Below are 18409 nucleotides of genomic sequence, written 5' to 3'. Positions count from 1 at the left end.
CGAAACAGGCATGCATATGTACCATATCACATACTACAATATATCGCAAGAATTTGCTAATATAACCATCATGCATCTATTACAAGATAACGCATATACAAGTGTATACATCACAACAACAGTATAACGGATAGAAAACTTGCCTGAGCGACTGGGGGTTACGAATGGCTCGGGACGAGTCTGGTAACCTATAAACAACAAGTAAGTTGGAATTAAACTAAAGTCACTTGTAAATCTATACTCTAACCAACTCAGACTCTAACGCTCGTTTTGCGCTTACTGATTCTCTTAAGTCACTCGAGTACCCTCGGCTCCACCATTTTTAATAATTTAACCTTTATGAGTTTTAAGGCGATTCCTTCGCGAGTGTCTTACCAACTGCCTAACACTCTTACCATAATTGTTTCATACTCTAATTAACCCTTTTTGGTCTTTAACCTATGTTTCAAAGTAAGGCGAGGGGAAAAGTTTTGTTCGCGAAACGTCGTTACTTAAAACGGCCGTTTCTCCTAAACCATACATCGGAATCAAACGAACTACAAATCAAAACGAAGCTCGTAACATGAACTATCTAAAAATGGAAATGGTCAAAATCTAGCAGGGGGTTCTCGGGTCCTAATGTTATGCACAAAACAGTCTAAAGAAAATCGGACGTTACGACGACTATGTTTACGTGATTTCCCAAATTTAAACCATTCAAAACCAACCACAATTCAACCCCAAATCAATCATACAACCAACATCCATCCAAAACACATCATAACAGCCCCAACAAATCCACATTAACCATTTATACTTATTCCCCACATGAACTAAAAGCTTTACTTAGGTTCTTTAACTAATTATCAAGATTTATAACTCCAACAATATCACAAAATCAACCAATCTCTAAACACACAATAATCATGCCTCTCACCAACTAAACTACTCATAACAAGCTCTAAACATGATTACACACCCATTACACTAACCCATCATCTAAACATTAGGAAATCTAAACAACAAAACTTAAAACTCAGACCATAAAGAGTTATACCTTCCTTGAAGCTTTTAATCCATGAAAGGTCCTTGGAATGCCCATGGAAGCCTTAATCTAACCTCCTACAAGCTTGTTCTTTCAAAGAAATCAAGAACACAAAAATTAATTTCAAGAAAGTACTATTCACCATCTTCTTGAATGATTTATAGGAAATGCTAGGAAAGGATTTTGAAGCTAAGATTTCTAGGAAGTATGTAACTTAACTAGGAGAAGCTAGGATAATTACCTTGTAAAATAGCAAGTGGAGGAGCTTGGACTTCCTAATTCTTAAGAAAGAAGCCGAGAGCTTCATGAAGAAATGGGGGGGGGGGTTGTGTTTTTTGATGAAAATGAAATGTTTTGGCTTGGTTGGTTGCTTTTTGTCTTGTTTTTTGGTTAATTACCTTTCTAGCCTTGACTTTGTGTGGTTTTAAATCAACCACATCTCCTTCCCCTTATGTCATGCTTATGTCACATTGCTATGTCATCATCCCTTCTAATCTCTTTGATTAGCTTCTAATTGTTTGCCTAATGACCGCTGATCTGTTATACGGTTCGCTTAACTTTCGTTTTCGTTTATCGTTTGAGGGATCATACCCGGGATCTTATTACTTAGGTTCTCTTAACCTTTCTCAATATATTGTATTCCTTTTATGATCCTCTCTTATAATCCTTTAATTTAAATCCTTTTTATCATGTTACCTTATACTCAATTCTTTCCGTATCTAGTGGATTTCCGGGAAAAATCAAAGTGTTCAGAATTGGATTCTGACGATCTTTACATACACTTATATACCATATAGAGTGCCAATAAAATCTCAGAATATCCATAAAAGAACCCCTACCTAGTGTGGCATGAAAAGTTTTCTCATTCAGCAAAAACACTATTCATAAGGGTTTCAAAAATTTCCAAAAATTGGGGTTATTACAGTCTCCCCTCCTTAAAAGGATTCCGTCCCGGAATCAGATAAAAATGAATAGGGATACTTTCTTAGCATTGCACTTTCTAACTCTCAAGTAAATTTTTCCAACATTGTGGTTCTACCATCAAACTCTGACTAGTTTGATAACCCTTCTCCTAAGCACTTGTTCCTTTTCAATCTATAACCTTTCCTGGTTGCTCCATATAGGTTACGTCGGGTTGCATATCTATGCGCTCCTATGCCCCTATTTATCTGGCATCCGAATTACACTTCCTTAATATTGATATGCGGAACACGTTATGAATTTGCTACAGGTTCGGGGGTAGGGCTAGCTCATATGCTAACTTCCCAAACGTCTTTATATATCCAAGGGTCCAACAAATTGTAGACTTAGCTTTCCTTTCTTTCCGAACCTCATTAATCCTTTACAAGGGTTTCCAAGGGGATACCTATAACATTACTAGTCCCCCTATTTCATACTCTTTGTCCTTTTTGAGTCAAATCAGCATACCTCTTATGTCCATCTTGGGTTACTACCAGCCGTCCTCTGATTAGATCTATTATATCCCTGGTCCTTTGGACTACTGCGGGTCCGAGCATCTTGCGCTCTACAAATTCATCCTAACATAAGGGAGATCGACATTGTCTTCCCTCAAGGATCTCATAAGGCGATACCTCGATACTAACATACGATCGATTATCGTGAGATTACTTAATCTGCATTAAGTGATCATTCCAAATTCTTTCAAGTCTATTGCACCGGCTCTCGTCATAGCCTCTAGCATTATATCTTTTGCTTCTCACTACCCATCCTTTTCCAGTTCGTAGTCGTTACTCTCTTCTGTATATAATATTATACTGGTTACACTTTTGCTCGTTAGCGTTCTATAACCTTTTAATAACCACGTCAACCTTAGTATCACGAACGTGTTTCCATTCTGAATACCACCATAACTTTACTACTCCTTTTTCAGCTGCTTCTATCTTTGGAAGCTTGATCAATCATATAGAAGTAAAGGAATTTGTTGAGAGATCACTATGATCATGAACACTTGTTATATCGCATAGTTAGTACAGAAGGTGGCCAGCCTTTAATACTTGACAAGCAATTAAACAATAGATGGTATCCTACTAGGCTTCTATCACACAGATAGATAGTCATTCGGCAATACCTCCCCTTCTGGAAGGGTTGTTCTTCTCAGCTTACATGAAATGAAAAGAAGAGAAAAGAGCGAACTGAAGAGAATTATATATATATGTAAAAAAATATTGCCATAAAATATCTGGCTTGGAATCTACCTCTGAACTATAGAGGTTTGTCATAGGAGAACAAAACATATAAGTATTATAGCATCGTATTTCACATGCCTAAATATTTTCGCTATCCCGTCCATCATTCTATGGACCCATGCTCTTCCTCGAGCTTATACACAATTACCTTTGAAACTCCCTCGACATCGAAAATCGAATCTGGGATCTCATTCTATATATCACCGTTACTAGGATTCTATGCTCGCACCGCAACCTTCCTCATATAGTAATACGACTCTCTATTGATAAGAAGGAGTAAATATTCAATAGGTAGATACTCTACTTAATTAGTCTATCAATGATAACTTATACACTACCACGACCTGATTAGTTGTACTTAATCTCAACATCCATTCCAATACAACTCTCATGGTTGTAATCAGCTCGTTACTCGCAGAATCATTGCTGCCTTACTATGGTCCACCACTGACCTACTGTCATCATTCACTTTCCATGAAATCTTAATATCTAACCATACGGAGTCCATATATGTCGTATCTAATTCTTCTAAGGAGTTAACATAATCACCGTTCTGGATTCATGAAGAACACTCCTGAACTTGACGTACATATGACATGAAGCAGATAAAATTGCAGAAGAGTTTCAATCAAAGCAACGATAGCAGGTTAATACCATTCTTAATCGTATGCCTTAAATAGAAGACTTAACTCAAAGGTTCGTTTAGTCCTTTTTGAAACATGATCCTGGATTATTCTCAAGATAGTACCTTATGAGATAGATAGCCCGCTCCTGGCGATTACACGAATTAAACCTTTACCGAACTACTATTGCGGTTGGGTATTGCACAGTCATCAGAAGGAATGTCAATCTTCCAAACCATAATACAACCTTCATAGCTTTAACCATCATCACTGCATTCCTCTGGCAAGAGCGCCTATAATTATTCTCTTACCTTTAAAGTGTCGGCCACCTCTTTGGCCTTTCCTAATAGTAAAATTTCCTTACAATCAATGTTATTTTAACCACCTCCAAATAAATTCTCTACCTTATTTCAATCACTGCTTATGTGAAAATGTCTTCCTTAAAATCTGATGAGTAAGAAAAGAAATCACCATTTTTCCATAAGTTATTGCCTCAGTCTTTAGAGGTTAATCACTGTCGCGACTGACTCTCGATCGTACTTAGAACATCTTTTGTCTTAGGTCCTAATTGCCCTGAACAATTTCGACCTTTACTGGTTCGATCCATACTTTCTCGTGGTTTAACACGTGCCCCACTTGGCATCATTATAATCACGTCATATTCCTTTTATCAACATTTTTATTCTTGAGAATTTTGAATATTACCTTTCTCCTTGTAAAACCTCTAGGGTTATTCTTGAATCGTTCCTCCTGTATTCCTTAGATACAGGGCATACCAAAATACCATTTACTAATACCAGAATCATTGTCTATATACTTCTGAAAAATTTCTCCACTGATCCTTAAAGGTTATTATTACCTTAATCCTTTCCAATTCATACTGTCAAAACTCATACTATCCCTATTAAGGGTGAAATGCCAACTTTTATGCATTCCCCTAGGATTCATTTTAAGTTACCGATGTTCTATCCTTAATTCCACCTTTAAAAGGTACCTGCATCCTTCCATGGATAAATCAAGTCATATATCCCTGATAAGGGTGTCTTATTCAATCATTCCCACCTCGATAGTATATGCCTAATTTCACAATAACATTTTTATTCAAAATGAGGTCAATCAATATAGCCTCCAAAAGATAACAACGGTTATCCGCTTGTCTTGCCTAATTTGGTAACGATAACAAGGATGTTCTGGAAGATATTGGTCGTGTTCAACGTGAACTTCTTCTTAATAATTCCTTATTTACTTTTGTTGTTTATCTCAACAGTCATCTCAATGTTGGGATATCTTTCATATCTGGCATCTCCCTTTCTGGGTATCATGCCACCGGTCTTACACTTTACCTTCTTGAAGGTCACTTCCTTCACCCAATTTTCTTAATTTCTTACTTTCTTGTCTCCTCAGTCTATCCGCGTCTCATTATTTATCCTTCGAATTATCTCAAGGTTTCCTCGAATCTTCCCAACTTACAGGGGATAAAATATATGTATCTCTTATACCTTCAACCATCAATTTAACTCATGGTGAATCACTCTCATCCGGACGATTACCTACTTTTCTATTTCTATTTCTACGAGTCTTTAGGGTTTCCTCATACCCAACTCCCTTATCATTCCTCAAACTCTCTTGCCTTTATATTCCTTTCTCTTATCGTTATTTCATGAACCAACACAACATAAGCATTGATTTCAAACATCCCGTCATTCTGGATTCGTGTCTTCAGAACGAATCTTGATAACTTTTACAACTTAGATTCATAATTCATCATACTCGTCTGCCTTTGTTCTGGCTCTTAAGCCTTTACACTATCTCCATAACCTTGGGAAGTACTTTCCTGAAAACAATTGACTGAACTTAAATCAGTTTATTATAATCTCTTGCTTCGTGCCTTCCTTGGCCTTTCACCAGCGGGTGGTCTCTCTCTTAGGAGGGTAAGTGACAAAACAGTCTTTTGTGGTTCGTCAATCATTTAGAATCTCAAATGATTCATCTATTTCCTTTAGCCAGGCTCTTGCCTCGACTGGGTCAGCTTGTTCCCTGGGAACTCTGAGAGCTTAGCGACTTAAAGGTCATGAAAGAATTTCCTACCGCATTATTTCCTCAAGGTGGTGGTTGGGGATAATAGTCTAAGTTCTGTCTAGACAGGTCCATGAATTGCCGTATAGGGGTACCATCTCGGGTCTCCTGTCCTTACTCGACTTTTGTTTCCTCAGTCTAAATATTTCTTCCTACTCCCCATAATTGGGGTCATCTTACATAATTTAAATCCTCATTTTCCACTTCATCATGTTATGGGTTCCTTTTGTCTTGGTGGCAACCTCCCTGACTATCACGTTCAGGGTTTGCTCTAACTCTTATTCCTCAAACTAGCTTTCATCTAAGATTTCATCTTTAAGCTCTTAAACCTTTGGAACCCAAATTCTATAGGAATACCTCATTATTCCCTTATCATCTCTCTCGGTATTAATCTCATACCTATTTGTTGGCTCTCTGCCTTCATTCATCACTTTTACTGGCACAATATGTTCTTTTCCAATACTTCGGGCTGTATTGCTATCTCAAACAGCTTTTCGGTACCGGCTCCGGTTACCTTCACTACTATTTCCATTTTCTCAAAATCTCTTATAAACTCTCCAAAAGACATTATCATCTTGAGTCTCTCCTTTTTACTAAGGGCATCATCCACCATATTGGCTTTCCCCGAATGATAAAGAATCTCCCAATCATAATTCTTGATTAGCTCTAACCACCTCCTCTGGCGTATGTTGAGCTCTTTCTACGTAAGAATGTACTAGAGCTCCTATGGTTTGTGAATCTCACACTTCTCTCCATACAAGTAGTGCCTCAAATCTTTAGGGCAAAACTATTGCCACGAGCCCAAGCTCATGGGTGGGGATATCGAATTTTAAATTCCCTTAATTGTCTTGACGCAGACGCGATTATCTTGCTGTGCTATATAAGAAGCACCCTAATTCCTTATGCGAAGCGTCACTTACAAATCACAAAATCTCATTTTCCATCCGGCAACGCCAACATAGGGAACGTCACCAACCTTTGCTTCGGTTCTTAAAAGTTGTTCTCGCATTTCTCTGTCCATTCGAACTTCTCAGTCTTACGAGTAAGCCGCGTTAAAGGGGCTACTATCTTTACAAACTTGAACGAACCTCTGGTAGTGACCAGCCAATCCTACCTCTGGTAGTCGACCAAACCATGGTCATCAATTCATCAGTGGTCCTTTATCCAATCCTGTCAGGATCCTCCATGGGATCCTCCTCAACAACTATCCCTTCTAGGACAACATCCTCAACCGCTAAATCCTCAATATCAACATCATCCGGTCCTGCATTAGGACACTCTATCGGATCCACAATCCGATCTCCAATTAGTAATAAAATATCATCGCGATGTTGCTCCTCAACCTCAGGGTTCGGAGTCCCGCTACCATATACGATAACGAACTACGCTCCTATCACGATATTTATAAGGGTTCCCATAAGGGTTTTAACTGTCAGTACTACGTTAGGTAGTCCGACTATGAACTTGGCAAGAGTTCTTATTATCTTAGTTAACTTATTATCTTAACGTCCCATCATCTCTGAGGTTTATAACGCTTAGCTCTGATACCATTTCTATAACACCCCCAAATCCGGGGTCGGGGATCCGGGTTGTCACGAGTTCCATTTCCCTTAACAACACCCAATCTTAATAAATAATCAACTACTCTGTACTGTGACCCCACAATAAACACACACACCACAAGTTATAGTCTCAGAGATGAATATCCAAAAATAATCACAAGTCGTTTTATTCCACAATTATATGTCAATATACCTTAAAAAGGTTTCTGAATAAATTTACATTTCTTTGCCATTATTACAATTCATAAATATACATAAATCTGGTACATCAAAAGTTGAAAGCCTAGCCTATTGGTAGCTCCTACCTCAGCTATAGCGACGTCAACGCCTATAGGAAACTGCGGAACGTTTCCTATCCGCTCGCGAATCGGGTGCTTGGTCCTGTTCATCTTGTCTATCTGATGTTGTGTGATGAAAGAAGAAGTAAGTGTGAGCAGCAACCCACCAAAATAATATGTATAATGATTAACAATATATGAGCCTTCTCATAGTACTCATGAAAGTCTTGGTCAAAAGAAATGAACCAAGTTGATATCTTAATGCGATGAAGTCGCAAAATATTCAGTATATATACATATATACTTTTCAAAATATTGGAAGTCCTCTTCCATGCATAATACACACAGAGTTCCAGTATATAACTGTATAAAAATATCGTTGCAAGGTGATCTAATATATCTAACCTTGTCTCAACGTTTTTCTGAAAATCTTTGTCATACATAAGATAATCATTTACTAGATATAAGTTTAAAAGATTAAGTTACAAGATACTCCAATATACTTATATCTTTTTCCAAATACTACTTGAACTACCACCGTTCAAGTTATAATTAATTTCAAAAGTTCATCACACTGATGAGACTACAAGATAAGACTTGAATAGATTCAATCTTTGAAATATTTTGAAGGAAATGAAGTTATGATATACTTCATTAAGTCCCGATATATATATATACACCTATATATATACATACGTTTCCTGAAATCCTCTGTCATGTAAAGTATGAACAGAATTACCATATCCAATAAATTTGGAAAGGAAAGAATTTTGGCATAAACCTGATATCTTGCTGATCAGGCAAAGATACCAATAAGTAACCTTTTCTACTAGTAGATGGACGAATTCCCCACTGGTCATCACCCTGGTCGCAATAGGACCTTATGCTGGACTGCCACTCAGCCATTTATGCATTTGATGGACTCCCATTGAGCCACTTACACTATCATGGATGTCCACTGAGCCCATGTTGCTTATGCCGACTCAATAGATGGACTTACTTCCCGAACGTTGGGTAAGTAATCAATTCATTTACCAAAACAGCAACCTCGTTGCGAATATAAAATACACCACAGAGCCGGATCCCTCAGGTTTTGAGCGAGTATTTAAATCCCCTTTAAAAGGAAGATCTTAAATATAAAAATGAGTTTTGGGATCCGCTCTAACTTTTAAAAATCATTTTGAAGACTCGAAAACACTTTAAAGAGTGTTTGGAGTAATGCTGATTTAATGAAGTAAATCAGTCCCAATATATTTAGAAAATGTCTGAATATTATTATTTAAATAATATTCCCATGAAGAATAATCTTTATACAAATAATTGAAGTAGAAGTTGGAAAACTTATACTTGAAATGAATAGCAAATAATCAAAGATATACTTATACGAAAGTAATATCTTTATTTGAATAATCAAAAATAAGTTTGATTATCGACACCTTATTCTTTAATACAATAAAGAATATTATTAAATAATAAGCGGAGTCATAATACCTCGAATGAATATTATAAATAATATTCATTAAATAAAATAAAGGAGTCATAAGTCCTCGGATGAATATTCGAAATAATATTCCATAATAAAATAAAGGAGTCATAAGTCCTCAGATGAATATTCGAAATAATATTCAAATAATAAAATAAAGTTATCGAATAAACCTTATTCGATTAATAGTTTTTGAAAATTATAACCATATATATATATAAATATATATATATATATAAAATCTACTCGGGATCCTCGACTCCCGGTTTTAGAAAATGTTTTCACCTTTGGGTCCCTATACTAAGGGTATATGCAAATTACCGCTATTCTCTAGCATAGGTATTATCAACTGAACCAACATATATATATGGCAAGAATACGAAACAGGCATGCATATGTACCATATCACATACTACAATATATCGCAAGAATTTGCTAATATAACCATCATGCATCTATTACAAGATAACGCATATACAAGTGTATACATCACAACAACAGTATAACGGATAGAAAACTTGCCTGAGCGACTGGGGGTTACGAATGGCTCGGGACGAGTCTGGTAACCTATAAACAACAAGTAAGTTGGAATTAAACCAAAGTCACTTGTAAATCTATACTCTAACCAACTCAGACTCTAACGCTCGTTTTGCGCTTACTGATTCTCTTAAGTCACTCGAGTACCCTCGGCTCCACCATTTTTAATAATTTAACCTTTATGAGTTTTAAGGCGATTCCTTCGCGAGTGTCTTACCAACTGCCTAACACTCTTACCATAATTGTTTCATACTCTAATTAACCCTTTTTGGTCTTTAACCTATGTTTCAAAGTAAGGCGAGGGGAAAAGTTTTGTTCGCGAAACGTCGTTACTTAAAACGGCCGTTTCTCCTAAACCATACATCGGAATCAAACGAACTACAAATCAAAACGAAGCTCGTAACATGAACTATCTAAAAATGGAAATGGTCAAAATCTAGCAGGGGGTTCTCGGGTCCTAATGTTATGCACAAAACAGTCTAAAGAAAATCGGACGTTACGACGGCTATGTTTACGTGATTTCCCAAATTTAAACCATTCAAAACCAACCACAATTCAACCCCAAATCAATCATACAACCAACATCCATCCAAAACACATCATAACAGCCCCAACAAATCCACATTAACCATTTATACTTATTCCCCACATGAACTAAAAGCTTTACTTAGGTTCTTTAACTAATTATCAAGATTTATAACTCCAACAATATCACAAAATCAACCAATCTCTAAACACACAATAATCATGCCTCTCACCAACTAAACTACTCATAACAAGCTCTAAACATGATTACACACCCATTACACTAACCCATCATCTAAACATTAGGAAATCTAAACAACAAAACTTAAAACTCAGACCATAAAGAGTTATACCTTCCTTGAAGCTTTTAATCCATGAAAGGTCCTTGGAATGCCCATGGAAGCCTTAATCTAACCTCCTACAAGCTTGTTCTTTCAAAGAAATCAAGAACACAAAAATTAATTTCAAGAAAGTACTATTCACCATCTTCTTGAATGATTTATAGGAAATGCTAGGAAAGGATTTTGAAGCTAAGATTTCTAGGAAGTATGTAACTTAACTAGGAGAAGCTAGGATAATTACCTTGTAAAATAGCAAGTGGAGGAGCTTGGACTTCCTAATTCTTAAGAAAGAAGTCGAGAGCTTCATGAAGAAATGGGGGGGGGGGGTTTGTGTTTTTTGATGAAAATGAAATTTTTTGGCTTGGTTGGTTGCTTTTTGTCTTGTTTTTTGGTTAATTACCTTTCTAGCCTTGACTTTGTGTGGTTTTAAATCAACCACATCTCCTTCCCCTTATGTCATGCTTATGTCACATTGCTATGTCATCATCCCTTCTAATCTCTTTGATTAGCTTCTAATTGTTTGCCTAATGACCGCTGATCTGTTATACGGTTCGCTTAACTTTCGTTTTCGTTTATCGTTTGAGGGATCATACCCGGGATCTTATTACTTAGGTTCTCTTAACCTTTCTCAATATATTGTATTCCTTTTATGATCCTCTCTTATAATCCTTTAATTTAAATCCTTTTTATCATGTTACCTTATACTCAATTCTTTCCGTATCTAGTGGATTTCCGGGAAAAATCAAAGTGTTCAGAATTGGATTCTGACGATCTTTACATACACTTATATACCATATAGAGTGCCAATAAAATCTCAGAATATCCATAAAAGAACCCCTACCTAGTGTGGCATGAAAAGTTTTCTCATTCAGCAAAAACACTATTCATAAGGGTTTCAAAAATTTCCAAAAATTGGGGTTATTACATTATCCGCAACACCCCCAAGTGCTGGGACTTTCATAGGGCAGGGGAAAGGAGATTGTTTAAGAACATCAGGAAATTCTTCCTGGATAGTCTCCACCACAGCGTCCCAGCCTTCCTTATAGCTGACTGGATGTAGGATGGCGTCATGCTCCACTATTAAATCCTTAAATTCCTGAGTATCCATCCAGCCGTCAAAAGCTTTGTCTTTTTGAGCCTTGAGGATAACATTCTCAGCCCGGGCCGTTTCAAGGTCAGAAGTTGATAAGGCGAGTTGGGCTTCAAGAGCCTCTATCCTCTGGTTGGCCTCCTCCAGCTTCTTGTTTGCATCCTCTAGGCCGACTTTCCAAGCCGTGGCTTGGTGAATCGCCCCTTGAAAATGGATGTTCACCTACAAGGTACAAAGCAAAAGTGAGAAATGAGAAAAATTACAGCAAAAAACTATGAATGCCAAAGGAAAAAGACGTACTGTCGCCAAACCTGAGCTCCAAAAAGCTCGTTAGCCTCCAAGTCCTGTTGAAGGACAAAGTCTTGATAGTCAACCGGGGAAATGGAATGCATAGACCATTCCTTGGCAAGCGCTGTGTTGCCAACAATCGAATCTTTGCCCCTGATTCCCCAAGCGGGTTGGAAGAAAGCCCCTGCTTTTTGTTTGGTACGTAAAAGTTGGTTGGGGCCTTCTTCGCCTGGTTCCTTCGCCTGGAGTAGGAACTCTGGCAAGTGATCCCCGAGGCGCGGGTCTTTGAAGACCTTTCCAGCATGCTTCATCCTGGTCATTTTCAGGTCTTTAGGCTTTGTAGCCTCCTCAATCTTCTCAGCCACTGCAACAAATAAGATAAGTGAGTTGAGAAATTAGCAAAGTAGAAGGTGGAAGAAACGAAGACAATTAGAGAAGGAAGGAAACATACTCTTTTTAGGTTCGGGAGAAAGGCCACGTTCTACAAGAACGGTCTCCTGTTAGGGCGAAAACACGCGCTAATATTCACGCAAGTATACGCGTTCGCAAGTAGTATAAGATATAAATCAGATTCGTTCCCACAGAGACTGGTTTAGGTTAAGTTCAATTTATGCACCTATGCAACAATGTATGGTTATCGCTCAATGCTAAGACAAATAACAAATTGGATTTTGATTAAACTAAGAGATTATACTAAATAACATTAACTAAGAGAATTGAGGTTGAATTACTATATATGACAAACATGGGATCCTAACTTCATTAAATACTTCATTCAATAGCCTTATTGTTCTTAACCTTAGCATGTGATGGTGATGACACTAATCAAATAACATGAAACTGATAAACGCCAACTTTCATTGCACGAGTACCATTCTACCAGACATCCACAAAAGAGATAGAAGCTGAATAGGCACCAATTATATTGAGACCCTATATGTCTATAGAATTTGACAACATAACGGTTTAAGCACATGTTATCTATCTTGATTACATAGGGCAAGTAAAACGGTTAGAGTTACCTACGAATCATGCATACAATACATGAACCTATGCTAGCATGGTAAGTTCTAAACCTCTATATTCACTGTCGCTTCAATAGAGATTAACACGTTATCTTATATGTTAGCTACGCACATAAGACGAATAAGCACAACCAATACTAGGATATCAATCAATCACCACACACCAAGATATCGAAACAATTAACTATTGAAATTCATAAGTAAATCCGCTAGAACCCCATGACAACGATTAGCCCATAATCGAACTAATCGTCACCATGGGTTCCAATGAAATCATGGTATAAAACAAGGTCTTAATAAACTGAATAATAATCAAAGTACGAATAAACGAGATCTAGGTTCAACAAGAATGAAAACGAGCATCCAAAGTTACAACTAATTCAAAGAATCACAAGTTGAAAACAAGATCTTCTTTTTCGGAGTTGTTCTGTGCTTCTAGGTCTTCTCCTTGGTATCCCAATCTTCCCGGATAATGAAAACCCTTTTTTTAAGTATATATACGCCCCTAGTGGACCTGGACCCTTAAAATCGTCAAATTCCACTCAAAAAAGGCTTTTTCAGCGAAATCAGCGACCAGCCGCGCCCTGAGCGAGCGCTCAGCTCCTGGGCGGCCGCTCAGCTCTGCTGAGTGGGCGCTCAGCTCCTGGGCGGCCGCTCAGCTCTGCTGAGTGGGCGCTCAGCTACTGACTGGGAAAAATTTCTAATGAATCTTGTTTTGGTCATAACTTGAGTTCTACTCGTCAGAATTAGACGATTCAACTGCCTACGCGAAGCTAACGAGATTCTCTACAACTTGACAATGGCCTTGGCTTCCAAATCTGATCACTTTTTATCATATTTCCTTTAAAAGCTCATTTTTTCATATAACTGATACCTGAAATGCAATAACACAAAAACACATCAAAATACCAACAACTTGAGTCCAAAACACCAATTTAAGCTTGTAAAAAAGCATTCCAAGTGGATATAAAATCCACTTATCACACCCCCAAACTTGAATCGATATTTGTCCTCAAGCATAAACAGACTCAAAACTACAAAACAAACCTAATGCATGAATGCAACTACGTGAATGCAACTAAATGATAATGCAATCGATCCCCTCTGAATAACCATAACCAAATGAATAAGCCAATGCCTCTAAGAATGCAATAACTTGAAACAGAGTTCGAATAAATCCCACAAACCAACTCACAAACCAAAAATGTACGTGTGTGGATGCTGAATAGATATACTCTCGATACTAGATCAATAACCATAACTTATCTATCATCGAAACAATCAAAAGTTTATAAACAAAATAGACAATAAACGCATTATGACTCACAACACCTCCTTTCTACTAGAGTTATACAAGGATTCACACTATTATTGAACACATAACAAAGATGCTTATTTGATCGTGCAATGAATAAGGTCCCAAAAGACTTATGCAATAATACCCATGTAGCGAGCGTTAGGTTAGCGGATCCCAGACTATAAAAGCCTTAGGTCACTAGGCACAAAGTCCCCTAGAACTTAATAACTCGAGTATTAAACAGCTCACTATTGATCAATTATGCATAAACACATACTTTTTTTTTCTCTTTTCTCTTTTTTTTTCTTTTTTTTTCAATAATTTCTGAATGAGTGTGTTTCGCTCCATCTCATTCAACCCTAGACTACTCATAAAAATATGAGCCGGCTACTAGCCATTTGACGCCTAGCCTTACAACAACTAGCAATGAAATCCAAGTTTTTCTCCAGATAAAAAAATCAGCATTTTTACGTCATTACGAGAATATCACAAATTCTAAATATAACCAAGTGATTAAATCTCAACAACAAATAAGTATGATCATGATCTAGATCAAAAGTAACCTTATAAGACTTTGTGAAAATATTTGTTTCTGGCATGCAAATCAATTCATTAGGTCTTAAACATCCCTCTATTCGTCATCACCACACTCAAATCAACATCAACTTATCAAATATCATAGTTCATCTTAAGGGATCATGCTAAATATGCATGCAAATGCAACTATATGAAATCACATAAAAACAAACAAATATGTCCTAAATGAACAATCATACAAAAATATGAATGAACTATAACTAAACATGCAACATGAATCTATATGAATCTATATGGACACACACACTACTAATCCTTACATTATCACCCCCAAACTTACAATTTTCAATGTCCTCATTGAAGGTAATAATAAGGATTTCAGGCATACCTAATTAGCGGGAGAATCACCCTCATCGGGTGGAGGATCAGGTGGCCAATCAACCTCGCCACTAGTGTCTCGAATAACGATACCGAAAGCGTGTGTCAAATCTTCAGCAAAATATCGGTGGATGACGTGCATGGCCTCCATACGCCTAGTCACTTGCCTGTACTGCTCATCACCAAGACCAAACCTATCAAATGTCTGTGGCGCATGAGAAGAACCCTCTATAGGCACTGGAAGATCCGTCCAGCCACTCTGTACATCATCAAAAATATATCCCAACCCCTTATCATGGGGTGCACCTAAGAATGAATAACTCAAGTGATCTGGCTTTCGGTTGAGCTCAAGTATGGGAGCTTCTTGAATAAATGGTTCAAAATGCTCCTAAGAAATTTTCAGCTCTGCTAAACCAAGAGAATCGCATGGTAAATCCAACTTCCTCTTCCACGGAGGTGCATTCAAAACCTGCAGTTGCTCTGCTCCTTCCTTGTCATCAATAACTGATTTCTCCATTAAGGATCTCTCTAAGGTCTCTGACTCTGGCAATTGCTCAAGCTTTGAATTTACTACAGAGTTGACCCACTCTACTTTAAAGCACTCCTCTTTAGCTGTGGGTAACTTTATTTCCTTGAACACATTAAAAGTGACCTTTTGATCGTAAACCTTCATCGAAAGCTCTCCTTTTTGCACATCGATTATAGTTCGGCCTGTAGCCAAGAATGGTCTTCCCAAGATAATGAGAATCTTCTTATCTTCCTCGAAATCAAGAATTACAAAGTCAGCAGGAAAGATGAGTTTATCCACCTCGACCAAGACATCCTCCACTATACCTCGTGGATAAGCGATGGAACGGTCAGCTAGTTGCAATGACATGTATGTTGGTTTCGGATCAGGCAAACCAAGTTTCTTGAAGATAGATAAGGGCATCAGATTGATGCTAGCTCCTAAATCACAGAAACATTTGTCGAATGACAAGTTTCCGATGGTGCAAGGAATAGTGAAGCTTCCAGGATCTTTAAGCTTTGGAGGCAACTTCTGTTACAGCACATCACTGCATTCCTCCGTTAGAGCAACGGTCTCTAAGTCATCGAGCTTCACTTTCTGAGAGAGAATACCTTTCATAAACCTCGCATAGTTAGGCATCTATTCAAGAGCTTCAGCGAAAGGTATGTTGATATGAAGTTTCTTGAACACCTCTAAAAACTTCTCAAACTGCTTATCCGGTTTTTTCTTCTGCAGCCTCTGAGGAAAAGGAGGTGGAGGATAAATCTGTTTCTCCCCTGTATTACCCTCGGGAGGAGTGTGTTCCACAGTAGTCTTCCTTGGTTCCACCTTTGCTTCCTTATACATACCTTCTTCAGCCACAACTGCATTTTCTAAAACTTGAGATTTTTCAGGCTCTTCGTCTTGCTGAATTTAGGGGCTTGCGACCTTTCCAGACCTTAAGGTGATGGCATTCACATGTTCTTTAACTTCCCTCTTTCCTGGATTGCCTTCTGTATCACTAGGAAGCGTTCCTGGTGGTCGATTCAATAAGGCATTAGCAATTTGCCCTATTTGGTTCTCCAGAGTCTTGATAGAAATAGCCTGGCTTGGCATATAAGAGCCTGGTTTTTGCATATAAGCCTCAACTCCTCCAATTCAGATTTTTCATTCGAAGATAGACCTGCAACATGAGTTTGTTGTTGAAGTTGGAGTTGTTGCTGAAAACCAGGAGGGTTGAATAGCTTATTTCCAAACTGCTGGAATGGTTGTTGCATCGCATTCTGATTATTGTTCCAGCTGAAGTTAGGATGATTCCAGTTGTCAGGATGATAAGTGTCTAGAACTGGTTGCTGCGATCTCTGAAAGTTGCTGACAAACTGAGCTGAGTCACTAGATATAGCACATTGCTCTGTCGCATGCGGACTGGCACACAGCTCACAAACACTAATTATCTGTTTAACAACATAGTTAGCCAGAGAATCGATCTTCATAGACAACGCCTTTAGTTGAGCAGTGATAGCCGTAGCTGTATCCACCTCAAGAACTCCTGCTACCTTGCCCTGTGGACATCTCTGGGTTGGATACTGATATTCATTAGCAGCCATCAGTTCAATTAGATCACAAGCTTCCTTATAGCTCTTTGCCCATAATGCTCCGCCTGATGCTGCATCGAGCATGGGTCTGGACTGTGCTCCCAACCCATTATAAAAACAAGTGATGATCATCCAATCAGGAATTCCATGATGAGGACACTTCATAAGCATCTCCTTGTAGCGCTCCCAAGCGTCATATAAAGATTCTCCCATTTGCTACACAAATTGAGTAATAGCGTTTCTGAATGCAGCTGTCTTCGCCATAGAGAAGAATTTAGTGAGAAACTTTTGAGCAAGATCTTCCCAAGTAGCAATCGAACCAGCTGGTAAAGAGTGTAACCAGCTCTTAGCCTTGTCCCTCAGAGAGAATGGGAACAGTCTCAGCTTCACAGCATCTTCAGAAACACCGTTGAACTTAAAGGTGTCGCAGATCTCTATAAAATTCCTAATGTGTGTATTGGGATCTTCCGTTGGAGAACCCCCAAACTGGACTGAAGTCTGTACCCATTGAATTATGCCAGGCTTGATCTCAAAGGTATTAGCTGTGACAGCTGGCCGGACAATGCTAGATTGAATGTCATTGATCTTGGCCTTCTTCGCCTGGTTCCTTTGCCTGGAGTAGGAACTCTGGGAAGCGATCCCCGAGGCGCGGGTCTTTGAAGACCTTTCCAACATGCTTCATCCTGGTCGTTTCCAGGTCTTTAGGCTTTGTAGCCTCCTCAATCTTCTCAGCCACTGCAACAAATAAGATAAGTGAGTTGAGAAATTAGCAAAGTAGAAGGTGGAAGAAACGAAGACAATTAGAGAAGGAAGGAAACATACTCTTTTTAGGAACGGGAGAAAGGCCACGTTCTACAAGAACGGTCTCCTGTTAGGGCGAAAACACGCGCTAATATTCACGCAAGTATACGCGTTCGCAAGTAGTATAAGATATAAATCAGATTCGTTCCCACAGGGACTGGTTTAGGTTAAGTTCAATTTATGCACCTATGCAACAATGTATGGTTATCGCTCAATGCTAAGACAAATAACAAATTGAGTTTTGATTAAACTAAG

General features: G+C 38.2%; 1 non-coding gene across 1 annotated transcript; it reads left to right on the top strand.

The window, feature by feature from the left end:
• Window positions 1-17495: 17495 nt before the first annotated feature.
• Window positions 17496-17602, top strand: LOC141710005 (small nucleolar RNA R71). The gene has a single exon (XR_012570549.1). It is a non-coding gene; the product is annotated as a small nucleolar RNA R71 (small nucleolar RNA).
• The last annotated feature ends 807 nt before the right edge of the window (window positions 17603-18409 follow it).

The sequence above is a fragment of the Apium graveolens genome, chromosome 2, assembly GCF_009905375.1.
Source record: "Apium graveolens cultivar Ventura chromosome 2, ASM990537v1, whole genome shotgun sequence".
In the NCBI taxonomy this organism is placed as follows: Eukaryota; Viridiplantae; Streptophyta; class Magnoliopsida; order Apiales; family Apiaceae; genus Apium; species Apium graveolens.
The sequence above is the reverse complement of the archived record's forward strand: the minus strand, read 5'-3'. Positions and strand labels throughout refer to the sequence as shown.